The sequence below is a fragment of the Callorhinus ursinus genome, unplaced genomic scaffold, assembly GCF_003265705.2.
Source record: "Callorhinus ursinus isolate GAN/ISIS: 27379988/994484 unplaced genomic scaffold, GSC_fseal_2.0 scaffold36, whole genome shotgun sequence".
Classification (NCBI taxonomy): Eukaryota; Metazoa; Chordata; class Mammalia; order Carnivora; family Otariidae; genus Callorhinus; species Callorhinus ursinus.
The window spans coordinates 13,435,512-13,449,672 of NW_027397098.1; the positions used below are offsets into that span (position 1 = coordinate 13,435,512).

The following is a 14,161-nucleotide window of genomic DNA, read 5'->3' on the forward strand; positions in this document are numbered from 1 at the left end:
GTGGGAGGGTGTCCTGTTTTGCGTGTCCTGAATTTCTCCCTCGTTCGCTCCTTCTCTCCCTGCTTCCGCACCTGCCCTTTTTCTTATAATGGCAGTCCTCTGACAAGCTCACCGGGAAATGCCCGCGTGCGTGTGTGTGGGGACAAGAACACCGGGCCAGGTGCTCACACCGTGATGGCACGAGCTGTAGTGGGACAACAGCTTCTGGGTTGGCTCTCGAACACCAGTCAAGACACTTCGGGCCTTAGATGAAAGTAATTCTTAGGGCTTGTGTTTCCTGCCCACATTTTTGGATTCTCCATTCTCCTGGTAAAGGGTTTTCCTGGACAGTCATCACCAGGCACAAGGAGACCCAGAGCCACCCCTCCCACGTGCACAACCCCCTGTGACCGCAGTTGGAAAGTGACATCCATGTGGCCACTCCAGGGTCCCCGACGTGGCGCACGGCAGGTGTGCTTAGTGCCTGGTCCCTCATGTCTCCGTGGGTGGGAAGGGAGCTGGGTGCCGGGTGCTGTTCCCAGCTCTGTGGCCCAGAGCAAGATATTTATTTCTCCGTGTCCCAGCTGTTCCCCCCCACCCCAACCAAATTTAAAATCACGTTAATAGTACGTCTGTCCTGGCGCTCTGAGGAGTGTATGACCGTGGCTTCGGGCATATAGGGAGTGCTCAATTTTGTTGTTACTCCTATGACCGATTTCAGGTATTTTTTTACCTCTCTGTCTTGTGAAAAGCAGATTGGAATTAGTGCACGAATAATCCCTCACTTCTTCCTCCTGCATCATTCAAACCAAGTGATGAGAACCGTCATGCTCACTTGATCTCCTGGGGGTCTCCTGATCAAGGCATCTAGGAATAAGAAATGCCTTCCTAATTATACTTCTACTTGACTTGAAATTATGCCCCATATCACAAAATCCCTACATTTGCACCTTCTGATTGCCAAGAAAATAACGTTGTAGCACCGAAGGTATTTTATAATAAAATCCTATTGAGAGCAACAGATTTCTAAAAACGTGGTTAGATGAGATATCCCAATTCTGTCCAGCATGGCGGTCACTGGCCACGGGGGACCATGGGGTACTTGAAATGTGGCCCTTCCGAACCGAGAGGAGTGGTTCGCGGAAAACACGCCTGGATTTAAAGACTCAGTATGACAGGAAGAACGTAATTATCTCATTGATAGGTTTTGTTTCAATTACATATTGAAATGATATTTTAGATATCTTGTGATACATAATGCATTATTAAAATGACTTTCATCTGTTTACCTTTTTACCTTTTTTGGTTTCTTTTAGGTTTTTAAAGTGCTTTTGGGGCACCTGGTTGGAACACACGACTCTTGATCGTGGGGTTGTGAGTTCGAGCCCCACATTGGGTGTAGAGATGACTTAAAAAAAAAAAAGTCCTTTCAAAAATCTAAAACTCCCAATGAGGCTTGTGTGTATTTCTAGTGGACAGGAAGCTCCTAAGTAATTTTGCCCTGACAGAAAACTCTAGGTGTCATTTGTTATGTTATTTTTCTTAAAAGCGCAACATGTGAACAGAGGGAAATGTATTCAGAGTCCCGTCCCTGGAGCGGGTTTGGAAAGAGGTCCACTCAGTAATTCACTGAGCTGCCTTTCTCATCGCCATTTCTGTCAGTTTTGTGACCCCTGAATAATTTGTCTTTACTGAAATGTGACAAGTAAAGGCTTTTTCCTTTTCTCCTCTGCTTTCTCAGTAAAGCTGGGTCTTAATGTGAATTATCAGTAAATCCATCAAACGTGGACAAAGGAGGGTGCATATTCTATTTGCAGGATTTCACATCTCTGATCCCATGCCCAGCTCCCCCTGGTGGGGCCCGCTCCTCACTCACCCCCCCTACACCCCCTGGCACCCCGCCCCCCCAGCGCCCAGGTCCCCCCTCGCACCCCACTACCCCCGCGCAGGGTAGGTGCTGAGGATGGACCCCCAGCGCATGTCCTACTCAGAACCCACTTCCTCCGGCCTCGTTCCTTCGGGTCCATTTTGTTGACAAATTCGGGCATTTACTCCTTAAACAAATACGCTGCATTGCGGGCTGAAAAACACCACGACACTCCCCCCACCCCTTAAAATGTCAGAAAATGTGCATGGTTCATAAAAATTCATTCTCATGTCAGAAAGTTTCCCCTCCTCTTTCTCAGTGTGATGAAATCAGTGGTGAGAGATGGTATTGTACTAATTTTGTGTCTGCTACACGCGTTACATTTTAATTAGGTCTGTGGCCCTGCCGCTCTTGGTTTATTACGGATCGCAGATCGCGGTGACATCCGGGCTGACTGCCTTTCCCCGCCCCCACGTGTCCCCCCAGCTCCACTCGTGCTGTCTCCCTGTTCCTTACATTCTGCCATGCTGTATGTGTAGGATTCTAGAAAGCGTTTTATGATACACCGGGCCAGAAAGGCATCGCTTACCCAGTAAATACTGGGTAGTTACTCATTTTTTATTTAGAAATCATTTTGCTGGGAAGGCCTTTACTTCCATGCATGCAGTGGATCCTCAGTTCTGTTGAGACAAATTCACCGACTCCTCCTGTGTTCCCATTTTTTTTTTTTTAAACGGCTCCCATATTTCTAGGTGTACGCAGAACCTACACGGTCTGGCTGGATCGTGTTACGTTGGCTCCAGCATGAGCACTGACCTGGCCGTCTGTGAAGTGCTGCTTATCGTTGATCAGGCCTGAGCTGGCTACGAAGATGACCGAGACACAAGAGCGATCCTGCCCGCCATGGGTTCTTCAGTTACGGGACACAGTTCAGACCTAAAGAAACAAGGCGATTCTTGTTTTCAAACGGTGGAAGCCACCAGAATAAGAGAGCGGCCTGGAGGCGCGAAGGCCTCCTGCTGTCCGCCTGCCGTGGCCCGGCCATGGGACTCAGCGTCCTCGTGTAGAAGACGGGGAAGGGTGGCACTTCTGGGATAGGATGGTTGTGAGGGCTTAGATGGTGATACCGGAAAGGAGCACGCTGTCAACCACACGGCAGGATGCAAGATTGCCCTACTTTTATTACTCCCATCAACAAATAATTCAAGTCCCAAACGCTGGGATGGTCAGCTGTCCACAGGCTTTGTCGGGAAGACGTCAACACTGCAAATCTAGGGGTGATGGCACGCGACGTGGTGGAAGTGCCTGCATCCATGAGCATTCCCAGAATCTTTCTCTCCCGGGTCCCCACGACCACACGGCTCTGACAAATCTTGAGAATACAATGCAGATGTGCCAGGACTAGCAAAGAAATGCCTTTATTTGTTGGTTTCAGGCTCCTCACGTGTGGTCCGTTGCTGCAGAGGGTCTCCTGACAGCCAAGGGTCTTGAGCGTGGGGTCCTTACGGAGGGGAGTGTGGGAGAGGTCGGAGGCGTGATGGGGACGCACTCTGACAGCTGCACGGAGGCGGGGGTCTGGTGCCGCTCAGGGGCCGGGGGAGGGCGGGTCTGGAGTGGGATCTCAGGCTCCTTCTGCGTCGGTGCCCTCTACTCAGACGCTTCCCTGACCCCTGCCCGCCACAAGCACCGCTGTCTCCCTTGCAGGTGAACATACACAAGCACCGCCAGCTGGCCCTTGTCAGCCTGGAAAAAATAACGTCCCGGTTTGATGTGGATGAAACCGAAGAGTGTTGTTTATTAATTTAATAATAATTTATTAATTTAAATAGACTTTGTTTTTTAGAGCATTTTTTAGATTCACAGCGAAACTGAAGAGAAGGTGAAGAAATGCCTGCCCCCCTGCCCCACCCACGCACAGCCAACCCCGCTCTCAACGTCCCCACCAGATGGTGCATTTGTCACAATCGATGAGCCCGCATTGTCACTTCATCACCATCCGGGCTTCGTAGTTTATTTCAGGGTCACTCTTGGTGCCACGCGTCTGTGGGTTTGGACAGATGTGCGATGACAGGAGCCCACCCTTACAGCATCACACAGAGTGGTTTCACTCCCTTAAAAATCCCCTGAGCTCTGCTGAGTCATCCCTCAATAATTAGCTACAGATTTTTATCCTGAATTCTATAACTGGATTCTCAGTTGGACATTTTCCCTGTTGAAACCTTAAGGTAATTTCTCGGCGATGTTGCCGTGACTATAATTATCGGCACACAAAGGCAAGCCCCGTATTTCAATTTCTAAACGGTTTATCAGAACATAGCCCTTCTTCGAAGTTAGCATTGCACCCCGTAGAAATATGTTCCTCTGTCCCCCTGATGGCCTGCGATTCCTGACGGTTGCTTGGTGGAATTTAAGACCAATTTCGAGGTGCACAGCACTAGGAGTGGTATAATTTGATACTATAATAAATCCTACTCTCTAGGACAAAAGCGTCGCCATGCTGCAGGTCGCATTTGGAGTTCCCGAAACTTGCACCCAGGCCCTCCCAGCCATGCGGAGGAAGCACCGGGGTCTCACCTCCGTGTCCTGCCAGGAATTGCTGTCCTGTGACCCATGCCCCCCACGCCATTCTCACCACGGGGGGATTCCCTTGGGCTTTAGGCTTGAAGGAAGGGGTACATAAACAGTTAGCATTTTTAGTGTACGGGCAATAGTGTCTAACTGACTTCTGGTTATGTTCTCCTTCTTATACTCGACAAGAACACCTCTCAGATAATGCTCAAGATTGTCCTGTTATCCCGCGGCCCCCCACCCCCCACTTTTTCCTTAGCCTGTCTTCCAATGAATTAAAAGTTCTGATTTATTTCCGGGGCCTTTAAAAAAAAGCTCCCTGAAAAGCAAATACTATTTGTAGTGGTGACAGGCAATTAGCAAACCATTTAGATTTATTATAAAGCACCAGGGAAAGTGGTGTTTTATTTTGCTTTTACAGGAGTGTTGAAAATTCGCTTGCACATAATGGGCTGAGATTGCCTCCCTCCCGCAGACCAGCTCTTGGTCCGACGTGCGAGGTGGCAAGTCCCCACAGCTGGGACATCTCCCTGCGACCTGTCTCCTTACATCCAGCCTTTTTGGCTCTACATATAAAACTGTGTTCAAATGATAGATGACACATCGGTTCCCAGCACTGGGTTTGAATCTTACCGAGTAGGGGCTTATGAGAGCACTTGGGAGGAAGGCGTACTCCAGCTTTTGGAGACGGATAGGCCGAGGCTCCCACAGGAGCATCAGAGAGGCCTGGATGTGGGGCCAGGGTGACTTGCTGCCCACACCCCTTCCTTCTCCGTCCCGGATTCTCTGTTTCCTGCCAATAAAATGAATGTCCTTGCATTCACTTCCAACTCTCTCTCTCCTCCTAATTGTATCTTCCTCCAAAATGTCACTGCTCACCTTTCATTCCCAGACCACTTAGGATGAAAACAGTTCGCTCTCTGCTGAGACATTTCCCACGTTTGTGGTCTCACCGAGAACATAGAGCCAACTCACGGTCAACGGCGGAGCGAAACCTGTAATTACTTTCCCCAAATCATCTCCTTCTCTTAAGCTAGAAAATACCCTCATGTTCTTGCAGAACTAGTGTTGCCCCCCAAGGAACCTATTTTATAGACACACCTGTGGACACATATACACATGCACACATGTCTATTTACACGTATGTGCACAAACATACATACGCGCGCATGAGAGCTAACAGGTGTAACCAAGTCTTCAGCATATGAATGCCATTGTATGTTGTGTGAAACCTCACTGGCAAAAAAATATCACTAATACTAATAACTAGTAGCTATCTTATCCTAACAATATGATTAACAACTATTATTTATTTATTATTTTACTCTACTCTTTATTATTTTATTACTATTTATTTATTATTACAGTCATATCAATAACAGCTCTGCTATTACAATAACTATGTTATTTGCAACAACATAGCATCGGTAACTATGTTATCACAGTAACCGTGGGCTCCCTGGTGTCTCACGTACTAGAGCATATTTTTAGCAATTATTGTAACAGCATTGCTAATCCCCTGAGCATCTTTCTGTGGTGTGTGTTCTACTGGATGCCTGCAAGCCCTCGGCATCCGTGACGTGGGCAGGAACGTTGCTGTCCCAGGCGAGGACAACATGCCACACTAACCCCCCCCAGGGGGGACCAGCCTCGCCCCCGTGGCATGGGGCCACTGTGTCTCCCCCCCGCAACACTGACATCGTCCACTCTGCCTAACATGTGGCCTTGCTTGGGAGCCAGGTTCCTGCTCGGGAACCACCTCCCCGATCCTAACGCACGTGAGATGCCGTGTGTCTGACGAAGAGCCTGCAGATGTGCTGTGTTAGAGAGCTCAAACCCTCCGCCGGAGCTAGTGAGCAAAGACTTTGGAGCTGGTGTCCCGCCCTGCCTTCCTCCAAAGGCCACTGAAAATTTCTGTAAGTTCCAATAGTTTGGCATCAAATCACAGCTCCTAAACTGCCTCTGACATTAAGATGTGGCGTACTGGGGCCCCCAGGGGGCTCCGTCGGATGGGCATCCGGCTCTTGGTTTCAGCTCAGGCCGTGATCTCAGGGTCCTGGGATCAAGCCCGCGGTGGGCACTCTGCTCAAGATTCTCTCTCCTCCCCTCCCCCTCTCAAATAAACAAATCAATAAAATCTTTAAAATAAACCACATAGTGTACAAGTGCTTTAGGCAGTATCTGTTCTGATGTTTTGTGAATATACAGCAATCGTGCGGCCCGTGGGCCTCATATTTCGTGGAGGAGAAATTAGAATGTCATGACAGCAACACGGCATGGATGTAGATGGCGTCCACTGTGTATCCGCGGGTTTGTAGGGCTTCACTGAGGACTGTACGAAGAGCCTTTAATGACTGGCAAATGAACAGATTCAAGGTAGGAGCAGCACAATCTCAACTATGCTAGATTATGAATGCACATTTTCTTTTTAAAACAGGACTGGAAACTACCCAAACGGTCATACCCAATAACAGTTATCATCTGTGGGCCTTGGGCTTTTGAGTGATCACTGTATCTGATAGTTTGGTACATGCACCAAATTTTCTGGAGTGGGCAGGTGCTTCTGTTACCATGAAAAAAAAAAAGAGAGAGAGAGATGTATATAAGTTGAGAAAGACCACACTGGTCATTCAGTGATATTCCACCACGTGTCGTATCAGGAGGGATGTTCTGGAAGGTTCTGTGGTCTCTGCTCCAGCCCGTTTTGTGCTGGTATTTGTGCTGATCACCTCGTAAAGCTTCTTTCTGGAAACCACGCGGCATATCTGGCTCCAGCCTTATGCTGAAATCTCCGCTCTCTTTTGTCAATTCTGGCATAAAAGGAGTGAGCACAAGGACAGACACTGCAGGAAATGTTTCCTGAGGTGGTTTTTCACGACCATTAATTTTCCACTTGCCTCAGATTTTCCTTTGACTTCAGGAAATTTGGTTTTTATTGTCCTCCTAGGAGGCCGGAGGGCATGGGGTATTCATACCCTCGCTTTCCCCCAGACTCTTATTTAAATTTAGATTATGACCACATGAAAAATTTGTTGGGAGAAGTAATCAGCGGGGCCATATGTTAGAGTTTCAAAAATCACCCTAATTTCCATTTGACTCACATCATAAAAATCACCCTCCCATTCAATCCGACTATTAGAAGGTGTTTTAGATGAGTGATGTGGTGAACGCCCGTAATAGTAAGGCCTTGGTCTTCCAGAGCGCCATTAATCTTTGTCTTGCTCACACTTCAGGCCCCCCCCCCCCCCCACACACAAGTGGAAGCCAAACCATCAGAAAGAAAGCTCTTAAGAAGAGTACATAAACGTGTGAAGAAGACTTTCCATTTTATTTCTACTTACTGAGATGCACAGAGCCGTGGTGGAGGCCCGAGGGGGGTGGGCAGCCCCCACCTCCCCGTCCTGCCCTGCCCTGTGCTGCAGCCCCGGAGGCCCCAAGGGGCTGGCCCTCGCTCCAGGAGAAGCAGAGCTGGCCCCAGGACGGCGAGGTTCTCTCTGAGTCTCCAGGGTCCACAAACCAGCCCCCGTTTTGACCTCTATGTTTCTAGTGGGTTCTGCTGTGGCGTTGGGTCATTCTCTCTACGGCCCACCCAGGTCACCTAAAAGGATGCTTCGTTGCCAGTTAGGTGATGTTGAGAAGCAGACCGTTTAACACGCCCAGCGATTCCTATCGAATTTGAGTATCCCTCGCAGGTTTGAGCGGCCTGCGTCCGGGACTGCGATATCTTTGGAAGGAGACGATGCACGACTCGCGTGTGCTTGGGGGAAGGCCACCGGCACGATCTCCGGTTTGCTTCAAAACCCACGCATGTTCCATCGTGCTGTGTGTTTGCACACTGCCGGCACCCGCGTGTCCCCTTCCTGGACATCCATTCCTGTCACTGGCTTCTGTCACCCTTCCTGTGAGGACCCATTGGCATCGCTCTGTCTGCTTGTAGGCACCCAGACAGCCAGGGAAGGGCATTTTGTTCGCTGCCAGGGACCTGCTGTGGATCCTGTGTGAATGTTCTGTGATAACTCAGCAGCATCTGCAGTTGGGTATTGCGTAGACTCTGCCCATTTAGAAAACCGGCTCAGTGAAAACCGATCAGAGTTGTGAAAATCCATCATGCTGGAGAAATGCCTTCAAAAGAGAAAGACTTCATTCTTTCCAGTTTCATTTTCTGACTTTGGTTATTAAGCTTCAAATGGCTCCATGGAATTCCACACCTCGTCGGTGTAGGTGTGTGCTTCCCACAGAAAGGATGGACCGCCTAGGTGAGAACTGACCAGAAGTCACGCCTCAGGTCTCACTGGTCAGTGGGCTGGTGTTAATTTCTGTGACCACATCAATCCCAAAGGGTGGAGGTGGTTCAGTCCTTAGGGCCCCCAGCACCAGAGTGGCTGGCTCGCCCAGCAAGCCCCATTTTGAATTGAACACTTGCATGGATTTGCAAGGGGACTGGGAGCTCAGCTCTGAGGTCTTGCAGCAAAATTGCCAGTAATTGGTGTACATTTGCATTTACCACTCCCCTGCAAACAAAGACAGGTGTGGTAGGCCCATGTGGCCATAAATAAGAGGACAGCCCTCAGCCCAGCCAGCGGGGACCAAGCCCAGAACCCCAGGACCTTCCGTGCCACCCCACAAGGCTAGAATATTGCTTATGTCTCTCTGCTTGGACAGGCTCAGCCTGCAGTCTGCATCTTCCCCCAAGTGCAGAGAAAGCTCACACATCTGGCCATATGATACCTCGCTAGCCGCCCAACTTGTGAGATTTGGCTTTCTGTGGAGCACAGGGAGATTCCTCCCCTCACAGTGGAATTTTTACGGCTTTAATTATTACTTGCAGACAGCATGGGAAATCTTCCTTCCAGTAAGATAAACAAACAAACAAACAAACAAAAAAACCCAAAATGGTTTCATTTCTTTTCAAGAGAAACCCTACTGTGTTCTGAAGTGAACATCTTTTACTGAGAAAAGCCTTAATTTTAAATAAAGAAAATCAGGGTGGTTTCTTTTTTTTTTTTTTAAGAGCCTTGGAAAACATTTAAAAACTTGCATATATACATACTAGCACATGCTATTTGGAAACGTTAAGAATTTCGCGTGTGTTCTTCCGCTAAGGATTTGCTGCGTTTGTGGCCCTACAGGAGATCGCAGGAGTGTGGCCAAAATAATGCCACATTCTGGGAGAGCGTGAAGCGTTCTGGGATTCACATGATACCGCTGTTTTTCTTGGTGTTCTGAATAAAATACAAATTAAGATAAAAATATCCTTGGAACACTTTGAAGTCCAAGTACCAGTTGTGCATAAGCTTTCCATTAACACACTTTCAAAACCCTCAACATGCATTCTGTTGCCACCTAACGTTTTACTAATATTTAGAAATACGCTCACAGTGGGAATTTGCAAATGTTCTCCCCAGAACTTGGGTAAACTGTATTAACATAATTCCAAATCCGATTGCTTTTATGTGGTGAGAGAGAGAAAGCAGTGTTGCTATTTTCAGTCATGAATTTGAGATGAAAAAGAGAACACTGAGGGAAACAGTGAAGATATTTATAAAATAACGATAGATTCACGAATAGCTTCATGCTCAGGGTGGCGCTCTCTGGCCACACACTGTCCAAACAGCACTTCTCCAAATTACCTTTTGAAAGCTTGTTATGCAAATTTTCAAATACCCCAAAGCAGAAAGAAGAGTGTCATGCATCCTCCTGTACCATCACCGAATCTCAACAAATATCCACGTTTTGCTACATTTGCTTTGTTTTTCTGTTTTTCTGGATTTTTTTTTCCTTATGGAATTATTTTAATGCAATTTTCATGGAAGGTCATTTCAACCCTACATACTTCTCTCTGCGTCTTTGAATAATGAGGATATTCTCCAACAACGTCATTAACATACACAACACAGTTAAGGATGCTTTTCGGTGTTGTTGAATGCCCCATCCACAATCAAGCATTCCCTCTTGGCTCAGCTCTCCCGTATTGCAGTTGATTTCTTTGGGTCCGGGTCCGAACAAGGTCCGTGTATTGGCAAGGGTTCTCTGAATCTAGAGCTTTGCCTTCCCTCATGCCCCTGACTGTTTCTTCCTGCCTCTGACTTGAAGAATGCCCCGTGTGCTGGTTAATTGTATGTGTCATCTTGACTGGGTCATGGGGTGTTCAGATATCTGGTCAAACATTATTCTGGGTGTGTCTGTGAGGGGGTTTTTGGAAGAGATTAACATTTAAATCAGTGGACTTGAGGAAAGCAGATTATCCCCCCACTGTGTGGGTGGGCCCCATCTAATCAGGTGAAGGCCACAATAGAACAGAAAGACCTACCTTCCCAAGCAAGAGGGAACTCTGCCAGCAGGCAGTCTTTGGACTTGAACTGTAACACTGGCTTTTCCTTGGGTCTCCAGCCTGCTGTCTGGCCTTGCAGATTTTAGGCTTTTCAGACTCCGTAATTACATGGGCCAGTCTCTTAAAGGAACACACACGTCCTATTGGTTCTGTTCTCTGGAGAACACTCATGCATCTGCAATCTAGAGGTGTCTTTTTGCTTCCTTGGGGTGCCTTTTGTGAACCTCTGTCCCCCATATTTCCCATCAGTGGCAGCTAGCTCCAGAGCTGCAAGGTCCAGTGCAGTAGGCACTAACTATGCGTAGCTATCTAAATTTAAATGAACCGAACTAAGATAAAATAAATTCAGCTCTTCAGCCTCACTAGCCACACTTCAACAGCTTAATAGCCACCTGTTTCTCGTGGCTGCCCCACTGGAGAGCACAATTACGGACCATTTCCATCACTGCAGAAAGCTATATGGGACACTGCTTTTTTAGGAGCCTGGATGTGTTCACAGCCAGCATTTTAGCAGGAATATTTCATAGGCTATGCATAATGTGGCCTTGAATGCTTTCTTATTGTCTCTACTTCCCATGGTTTTCTTACATGAGCTCTAGAATCGAACACTCTCTGAGCCGTTTGTCTTAGTTTGTTGGGGCTGTTGTAACAGGGTATCACAGATGGGGGGGGCTTAAACAAACGGCATTTGTTCCCCATAGCTCCGGAGGCTGGAGGTCCTAGCTCAAGGCGCCAGCGGATCTGGGGTCTGGTGAGAGCCGCTTCCTGGCTCATAGCCGGTGTCTTCTTGCTGCGTCCGGCATGGTGGAGGGGCGAGGGGGCTCCCTGGGGTCTCTCTTACAAGGGCACTAGTCCCACCATGGGGGCTGCACCCCCATGGCCTCATCCCCTCCCGCTGAACCCCGCTCCTAAGACCTTCCCCTCGAGGGGTTCCACACATGAATTTTGGGGAACACAGCATTCAGACCGTTGTTCCGCTTCCTACCTAAACGACTAGTTTATGGAGTACTTTACCTCAACCCGTCTGTTCTTCTCTAAACTAAAATGCCTCTGGCAAACGCGGGCGGTTCTGTCTTCCCCGGTGCAGGGGACTGCGTCGTTCCTGGTGCCACACGGCAGCTTCCCGGATCCCCCTCGTGTGTGGGGGCTTCTCCACCCTGACGAGACGCCACGCAGACTCTGAGATTCCCCGCCGCACCTTGTATTTACGGCTGTGCTGGTTGTTGAAGTCACCAGGAAACGTGCAATGCGCTGCGACGCCGAGGAGCTCAGAAGCCAGCGGGGAGAGTGCTGTTGCTGACCGTGGTGCGCGTGGGCCGCACACCCACACGCGCGCAGCACCGTCTTCCCGTTCGACCTGGCTCCCCGACCACAGGAGCGCGTACTGCGCTGGCCCGCTGTCAAACCGGCCTGTCGGCCACTCCAGACGCCCGGAATTTCTAAATCCAGCTCTCTGGTGTCAGATCATCTCCCCCCTCTCAATTTCATTCAGATCCTGCTTTCTCCAAAAGTCGTTACCCTTTGTGTCCCTTTGCGTTAGTTTCCTGGGGCTACATCATCCGGGGGACTTAGAACCCCAGAACTCTATTGTCTCACCGTTCTAGAGGTCGGGAGCCCTAAATTGTGATGTCAGCGGGGTTGGTTCCCTCTGGAGACTTCAGGGTAGTGCCTGATCCAGACCCCTCTCCCACCGCTGGTAGTGGGGCCGGTGACCCGGGGAGCTCCCGGGCTTGTGGACACAGCGCTCCGACTTCTGACTCTGTTGACACATGGTCTTCTCCCAGGGGCATGTCTTAGCTGAAATTTCCTGCCCTTACAAGGACATCCTCATGTTGGCTTAGGGTCCACCCCACTTCACTGATCACATATGCAAAGACCCCAGTTCCAAACAAGGTCACATTTCCAGGGACCCAGAGTTTGGGCTTGAAAATACCATTGTGGGAAGATAGTTCAAGGCCCCATGTTTCTGGTGAGTGTTCCTCACAGCTCCTATAAGAAAAATAGCAGGTCACAGAGCGCTTCCTTCATGGAGCAGTGCTCTGAGCTTGTGTGTGTATTTTTGTTTTTTACGATTCTATTTATTTATTTGAGAGAGAGCGAGCATGAACGGGGAGTGGGGGGCAGAGGGAGAAGGAGAAGCAGACTCCCGGCTGAGCAGGGAGCCCAACGTGGGGCTCGATCCCAGGATCCTGGGAACGTGACCTGAGCTGAAATCAAGGGGCAGATGCTTCACCGACTGAGCCCCCCAGGCGCCCCCGCCTTGCATGCCATTAGGCTCTTTCCGTCTGTGACCATCTGCCCAGCAGAAACACCTAGCGTCAGGGCTGCATGGACAGCGCCCCCTGCCCCCCCCCCCCGGGTACCCGCCACACCTGGCCTGGGACAGCCAGCTGGTCAGCGTGACCTCCCGCGCCCACCGTTTCTATCTGTGCCTGCGATGGGCTGCGTCCTCACGGAGCGATTTCATCACGTCTCTGTCATTTCCCCGGCAATTTATCCGTACGAACTCGTGGCGTTGTCAGACTAGCTTAATTTCTGTGCTTGGTGGATAATTTATAATTATACATGGATTGTGCCAAATTCCCCCAGAAGGAAGCAGACGTCCTGTCTTACAGCAGCACGCTGATGTGGCCCAGAGTGGACATTTCTATTTACTTCTCAACTCGGACAGGAGGCTGTTAATGCTAACGTTACATGTCCAGGCTTTTCACTTTAACTCAAACTATTTCCAGCACGGGTTTTTCTAAGGGCTCTTGGGGGCTCGCTGCCTTGCGCCACACTTGTTAGCTGGGGTGGTTAACGGGCAGTGTAGTGATTCCTTTTCACCCAAAGGCATCTTCCCTGGACCATGGGCACGATAGCTCAGGATGTGGGGTGTGGATCTGAGATGCAGAAGCAGGCGTTACCCTGCAGAGAGAGTGTTTGAATTGCTGGTTGAAGCAAAGGAGCTGGTGGGAGCCGCGGGGCCTGGCCTGGAGACGGGGAGACCGTTCCCAGCAGCCTCCGTCCCACCCTACCCCGGGCAGGAGCTGTGTCCGCAGTGCCCCTGCTGCTGGCTGATTCGCCCTGTGCCCTTGCCGGGGCGCCCTGGGGAGCAGGCAGCAGGGCGTGGTCAGGTCAGGGGTACCTGCGGCCGCTTTGTAAGAACCTATTAGTGCCCCTTTCAATGCCACAGCAACAAAATAGATACCTTCCCCCCAAAATAAGCTGAGCATGCATTTGGCTGACCACCTTACACAATCTTCTTACCCTGACCCACACCTAGAATGCACTGTGTCTCTCCCTGATGCCCTTGAGGGTGACCAGAGACCTGGGAGGTGCCAGGGTGGCCGGTGGCTGGGCCAGGCCTCCTCTGAGTTGTGGCTGCAGGTGGCCTGCCGGTGGCCCCGTCCATGCCTGCACCTCCCGCCCGTGGA

General features: G+C 49.7%; 1 long non-coding RNA gene across 1 annotated transcript; it reads right to left on the minus strand.

The window, feature by feature from the left end:
- Positions 1 to 400: 400 nt before the first annotated feature.
- On the minus strand, positions 401 to 12,253 carry LOC141370497 (uncharacterized). The gene is made up of 3 exons (XR_012374555.1): positions 11,944 to 12,253; positions 2,663 to 2,782; positions 401 to 846 (listed from the first exon to the last, which is right to left on the minus strand). It is a non-coding gene; the product is annotated as an uncharacterized lncRNA (long non-coding RNA).
- Positions 12,254 to 14,161: the final 1,908 nt, after the last annotated feature.